Source organism: Budorcas taxicolor, chromosome 1 (assembly GCF_023091745.1).
Source record: "Budorcas taxicolor isolate Tak-1 chromosome 1, Takin1.1, whole genome shotgun sequence".
NCBI lineage: Eukaryota > Metazoa > Chordata > Mammalia > Artiodactyla > Bovidae > Budorcas > Budorcas taxicolor.
Genome location: NC_068910.1, coordinates 28,121,240 through 28,128,468, shown reverse-complemented (window position 1 = coordinate 28,128,468; position 7,229 = coordinate 28,121,240). Strand labels below are relative to the sequence as shown.

At 42.5% G+C, this 7,229-nt stretch overlaps 1 pseudogene; it reads right to left on the bottom strand.

Moving 5' to 3' along the window:
• Positions 1-3,749: 3,749 nt before the first annotated feature.
• LOC128051700 (60S ribosomal protein L23a-like) lies at positions 3,750-5,767 on the bottom strand (annotated as a pseudogene).
• Positions 5,768-7,229: the final 1,462 nt, after the last annotated feature.

The window sequence follows — 7,229 nt, the reverse complement described above, 5'->3', positions numbered from 1 at the left end:
GACACAGTGGGTCTGCTGTATGATTTTCCTCTCATCTTTTTTTGAAAAGCACTTCCTAACCATATTATTGATATGCTTATTAATAACCAAAAAGTGACAGAGGTAAATTTTTCAACACATCAGATTGATACATTTTTTATTGCAAAATATCATACCCTCATCTTAAAAATCTTAAATTCAAACATGAAGCAAATATTTACCATAAAAGCACCATCATGCCCTATAACCTAACATTACCAGATACAATTGTTAATTTATTGTATATCAGTTCAGATTTTTTTCTATGCCAATAGTAGTTTCTTTAAAAACAGCATCATATAACAACTATACTTTTACAACTTACTTTTTTCATCAAAACATGTTGGGCCTCACGTTTTGTCAGTATATATTGATCTACCTCATAAAGATGTATGTTTTACAAGGTGGATTGAAAAAAATTGTCTCACCTTCCTGGATGTTTAATTTTTTTCTCTATTTGAGGAAAGTATCCAAGGTCCTTCTTTGTATTCATAAAAGCTTAATGTTAAGCAATAAAGATTCCAGAATTGTTTTGCACTATTAGTTTAAAGCCTGTTCTTAGGAACAAAGGTTCAAATGTCAGTCCTTAAGAACTTTCAGAATTGAAATAATGCCTTTCTTCGGTACAGTAGAAAAGTTTTGATGTGAAAATACAATGTCTTCCTGAAGCCTTACAGTGCAATGAGGGAGAAACAAAAGTGATTGGCTGGAGTAGCTTAAAATGATCATTAGTCCTATGGGGGCCAAGAGTGGTGAGAAGAAAAGGGGACGTGAATAATGCCTTAGTTCTGTAGGACATGAGACCTTTCTAGCAGTGATGCTGAAGCCTGATTTTAGGGATTGGTAAGAAAAGATCCAGTTAAGCAAAAAGGAAAAGAAGCTCTCCTAGGGCTTGGAGAGTGGCATTACGGCATTTGCCATGGCCTCAAAAGCTAGGAGAAGCTTTGCCAGTTTTAGAAACTGAAAGAATAGCAGGGCAGATTTTTTTTCTAGGATTAAAGAAATATAGGTAATAAAGCGGTCATTTTTGAGCTCTTGCCATTGTTGCAACGATGGACTAAGTGTTGTAACACATTACTTCGTTTAATCCTTTCTTCAGTTGTGTGATAGAGGTCGTCTTATCCCAGAAAAAGGATTTAAAAGAGTTCCTTGGTGGTCTAGCGGTTATGTCGCAGGAAGGGGGACCCCCTTCCAGGGCTCCGAAAGTGGGCTCTTGTCTGACAGTCGGAAACGAATTGTCCCAGGAGACACACATGCTGAGAAAGCAAGAGACTTAATGGGGGTGGGGTGGGGGCGCCCGGGGAACAGAGCAGCATGGTAAGGGGACCCCCGAGAACAGCTCTGCCACGTGGCTTGCAGCCTCCAGTTTTAAGACAACCAGGTTAGTTTCAGTTGTCTCTGGCCAATTACCCTGACTTCCTGGTGGCGCATGCGTGCATGCATCTGCGTGTGCGTGCCTCTGCGTGTGCGTGCGTGTCTCTGCGTGTGCGTGCCTCTGCGTGTGCGTGCCTCTGCGTGTGCGTGCATGCCTGTCTCTCAGCCAAGATGGATTCCAGTGAGAGTAATTTTGGGAGGTTGGTAGAACTTTGGGACCAGCCTCTCCTCTCTCCTTATATGAGGTTTCCCGAATTCTTCCAGTTGTCGCTACCTTGTTCTGCATTCCTTACCAGGACCCCCTGTTTAAGCTAACTCATACAAGTGGTTAGTATGGTGCCTGGCCAGGGTGGGCAGTTTCAGTTAATGGTTTCCCTAACAGGACTCTGAGCTTTCACAACTGAAGGCGCAAGTTTAATCACTAGTCCAGGAGCTAATCGCATGCTGCAAGCCACACAGAACGGCAAAAAAGAAGATATAAAGAGATTCAGGAAGATTACCGTGGCCTTGGCTTGACCACGCAGAAAGTAAGTTGTAAAGCCAAAATTCAAACCTACGTCTGACTCCAAAACTTCTGCCATCTATTGCCGTGATATTATAAATAGGGACTGCTCACCAAGCACCTTCATTTAGTGGAAGCCAAAAGAAATGAAAAAGAGAAGGAGCGAACAGGAGTCAGCCTGGGGAGGAGAAAGAGGGAGGGCCAGTGGAAGGGACGCAGATCGGAATAGCATGGTGAAAATAACAGCGCAAAGGACAGTCCAGAGCAGTCTGCAGTTTGTGAGTTTTCAGGATGTGCAATTCAGACACTTCTTTCTGATCAGGGTGTGGCTTGAGGATATGCCTAATTGAAGGACTAGTTAACAACCAACTGGGCAAGAATTACGTTTGCACGAAGGGTGGAGGAGGAAAGCAAAGGCATTTAAGGAATGCCCTGCAAAGTCCTAGGCTTCCCTAGTGGCTCAGTGGTAAAAAAAAAAAAAAAAGAAAAATCCACCTGCCAGTGTAGGATACGCAGGTTCAATCCCTGGATCAGAAAGATTCCCTGGATAAGGAAATGACAACCCACTCCACTATTTTTGCCTGGGAAATCCCATGGACAAAGGAGCCTGGTGGGCTGCAAGGAGTCAGACACAACTGAGCTGCAGGCATGACATGGCTGGAAAGTCCTATGAATTAATTAGACTAGCTTTGTAACCTAACCGCACTGCTCCGTCCTAGCACAAACACAGAACTTTTCCCGGAAAACCATTCTTTATATTGTCCTCTCCTCAATTTCGTGAGAAAATGGTGCCATAAGGAGATCAAAGATTGGAAAGCCAGAGTGAGAAAGATCTCTTTAGGGAGACTGACAGCCCCAAAAGTGGGAAGGGCATTCTCAGCAGCCCTTCAATTCCCATGAAAGAAGCCTTCCTGGGAGTTGATCGTGGGTGTCTGGGCAGACATTACCATCTCTTCAAAGCAGTGCTTATGCAGGCTTTGAAGTCAGGCAGATCTGGAGACACGCTGCCGGGCTTGGAATCAATCCCAACCCGACGGCTCTGGTTGTATGATCAAGGGTCATTTTCCTAACCTCCCTGGGCCTCAGTTTCCTGTCTAGGACACATCACGCAAGGGTTTTTGTGGGCTGAACAAGATAACACGCATACCAACGAGGACCTACTGTATAGAACATGCGCCTCTGTTCAATGTTGTTTGGCAGCCTGGATGGGAGGAGCGTTTGGGGGAGAACGGAAACATGTATACATATGGCTGAGTCCCTTCACTGTTCAACTATCACAACATTGTTAATCGCCCATATTCCAGTACAAAATGAAAAAACAACAGACTCAAAGTGACCGATCCAGGCAGTTTTTATACCTTTTAAGACAAAAGAAACAATAAATTTAAGTAGCAAGAAAAACAAAAAATATAATGCACATAAACAGCTCAGCACAAAATCTAGTCCCCAGCAGATGCTTCATAATATAAATTATCCCCTGAAAGAAAGGTGGTGATGTTAAGGATTAGAGTGTCTTGAAAGTTGGGGTTCAGAGGATTTGCACGGCCTTAGTTTAACCTCTGAAATGACAACACTATTGAAACAATTCATCGTAGGTCTCAAGTACTGTCTGGAGCATATGGAATTTTTTTTTTCTCTTATTTAATCCTCAGAGCAAGTTTGCAAGTATTAATCACAAACAAAAGCTTGAGGAAACTGAGCAGTTTGCCCAAGTTATGTATCAAGAAAGCACGCAGGCTTGGATTGCAGTTCACAAATGCATTCAGTAGAACATTTGAAAATCATGAATTTGTGCCCTGCTGGTGTACACTGTGGAAGGGGGCTGCATAAAGATTAACCCAAGAAGTCAAACCAATTAAGATGTTTTCCTGACCTTTCGGTCAGAGTCCTCCTGCAAGGCCAGGCCTAGGGCAGGGTATAGTTTAAAGAGCCTGAGAGTGAGTGCCCTGGCTGCTTCACCCTGGGCTTGAGCCTGCTGCTGTCTCAAAGACTGGTACCTGCCTTTTCATGTGTATAAGAGTGCAAACAAGCCAGTTAGGAGGGTAGCCAGATTTAGCAAATGCAGGATGCCCAGTTAAATTTGTAAAATAACTCTAATTTATTGGGGGAGGGAAAAGAAAGCTGCATATAGGACACTTGGGGTATCCTGATTTTAAAAAATCAATAAGGGACACCACAGAACATGTCCCATAGATACAGGGACAGCCATACTTGCCAGTCCTCTGGCCAAGGGCAGGTGGGACAGATGTATGAAAAGTTTTGGGGGATGGTATGCTAGGGACATAGGTCTTACACCTCTGTGTGGAGAGAGGTTGGCCCTGCTCAATACAAGCCCTTCTTCATATCAGAAAACTTCCAGTCTAGGCCTGGTTTGGTCTGTCATTATGCATAGAATGAAGCTCTTCTGGAAGGGCAACCCTGAGAAAACCTTTCCTGTTTCCTCTGGCCTAGAACGCGGGTGTTGGCAAAATTGGTCAACGAGGACACCTAGAGGCCTGCATGGGTTATTGCAGGCAGGAGATTTCTGATGGGGCCACCCCACAATACTGAATTCAAATGGATGTACAAACCAGGTTTAAAGGCTATTCAGGAAAAAAAAAAAAAATTGAACACCCGACAGTTTGATTTATTAGCAATGTCTTCTTGGGGAAGTTAAAATTTTTTAAAATGTCATATTCCAATAAGATAGAAATAAGAATTGTAACATGAAATTGTAAGGATTCACTAAAACCATGAACTCCCAGTGCCTCAGACACAGCTAGCGCTTATCGGTGTTTGTTGTCATTATTGTTTCTAATATGAGACTTGCAAGGATGTGGAATACAAGGGAGCTGTTATTAATAACTTTTAATAATACTATAAACTTTATCAATAAAATTTAAATGGTACATGTCAATAATATTTAACATTCATTGAGTACCAGGGCTGGGATTAGGTTAAAGTGAGTGAAGTACTTGCTCAAGTGCAAAATGTAAGGGGGTACCAGAAAGCCCAGATAAATAAAGATAAATAATATTTCAACAGTCTTTTAAAAATAATCAAGGGAATTTCATGGTGGGCCAGTGCCTCCACTGGCGAAGGCTGGAGTTCAATCCCTGGTCAGAGAACTAAGAGTCCACAAGCCAAGTGGCATGGCCACGAAAAAAAAAAAATTTGTTTTTTATTTTGTGAAAACTTTTATACTTGGAATTAGCCAGATGGACTCAGTTTGCCTGTACGTGCACTCAGTCATATCTACCTTTTTGCAACCTCATGGACTGGAGCCTTCCAGGCCCGTTTATCCATGAAATTTTCCAGTTAAGAATCCTGGAGCAGGTTGCCATTTCCTTCTCCAGGGTCTTCCGTACCCAGGGATCGAACCTGCTTCTTTTGCATCTCTTGCACTGGCAGGCGGGCTCTTCACCCGCTGAGCCACCAGGGAAGCCCTGGATGATCCCAGATTTGTTGGCAACATCATCATCAGGACCAGTCGGACACATGCCTTCTTCTCTCCATCAGTCCTGATCAGGATGTTGACCTTAGCCATGTCAACATCTCAGAGCTTCGTCACAGCCGGTTTGATTTGGTGCTTGTCGGCCTTGACATCCACAGTGAATACCAGTGTGTTGTCGTCTACTCTCTCCATGGTGAGGGGGACCTCGAAGATGACATAGCGGTCAAGTTTGTTTCTTCCAGGGGTGCCCTTCCTAGGATATTTGGGCTGCCTCCTGAGTTGCAGTGTTTTGGGCTGCTGGAAGGTGGGTGACGTCTGGATTTTCTATTCTTTGTGGCTGTGGACGCTTTTCAGCACTGCTCTCTTGGCCTTCAAAGCCTTTGCTTTGGCTGTGGCTTTGGTAGGGGGACAGGAGCTTCCTTCTTCACCTTCAGCACCATTTTTGTGAAAAGCCACAAAATATTTTTAAAAGTCAAAATAATCAAAACCTAGGCAAAAAAAAAATCCACAATGAACAAAATATAAAAATTTAAAATAAGGTTAGAATCAGTATTACTGCTTATTCCTTTTGCTTCTGGCTCTAACGTGACTCAGCACTAGACTACATTGAACTGCACTGTGCTAACAGGTCATCCTACCACCAGAGGAGGCAAGCATTCAATATACCCATTTTATAGATGAGAGAAAGGAAACCCGAGGAACTCCTCATATACACCGCCCAGGGCCACAGCACTAAGTATAAAGCCAGAAATCTATCCCAGATTGGGACAATTCTAAAGCTCACAACTTGCCCTTTCTATCTTCCCATTCACAAAGGGATGCAAGCTAACATTTTTCTACCCCAGGGTATAATTTCACTTGTGCTATGTGTAGAATTGCCAGAGTTACCAAATAAAAGGAAAGGATACCCAGTTAAATTTGAAGTTGAGAAAAAAATTTTAGTGTGTGTATGTCCCGTAATGTCCTTTATCTGACCACTCTCCTCCCTGCCCCATTACCAAGGCAACCAGACATTTTAATAAGCAGAATTTCAAAATGGAATTTTGAATCTGCTGGATTAAGCCTCCCATGTCTGTACCTGAGCACACACCAGGAATAATAAAGGGCTTTAATAGAGTACCAAGGGCCAAAAACAAAAAAAATAGAGGAAATTGGCTTAAAATCTTAGGCTTAATGGCAAAGGGACAGTTTGAGCTTTCTCTGGCTCTACCAAAGCCCTTTTTTAGCCTTTAATGAGATGCTTTGGAATAAGAAATTACAAGCCAGAGTTCAAATAAAGAAAATGCTTTAGGTGTTCTGTGCTGTGTATCCTACAAATGTTATTTGTTATTTTGAGATCTCTAGTTCGAGGCGACATAAATTATTTCCTTGGCACAACAGTCTGAACCCCAATGATTTGCTCCCCCTTACGGTGTAATGAAAATGGTTGAGAACATATGAAATTGGTGTTTTAAAAGCAGTGGTAATCATGTTGCCCACCTGGAGCTGAAACATTAGCAAATTTCAGCTCCTTGGAGCTCAGTAAATTAAATATATTGTCAGAAGTTATTTCTTCCAATAATGTTGCTGCATGCAGATGGAGAAGGGGAAAATATTTCAAGGCCAACCTGAACTTTAAGTCGTATTTGAGGAATTAGGTTTTTAATAATGCAAGAGTGAATCATTATAACACAACAGTGGATTTTTAGGAAATTGCCTGACTTGAACAACTATTTCAATTCCTAATGCGCACCCTACCTACCTTGTGAAAATTTTCTAGATCCCTCCCAGGTAAATGGATCCTTCCCAAAGCAATTCCTAACACTTCACACAACCCACTAATTTCCATGTTACTGATGTGTGTGTCTGTGTGTATGTACATGCACACATGCATACTTATGCTTTCTCCCCTCCCCACCTAGT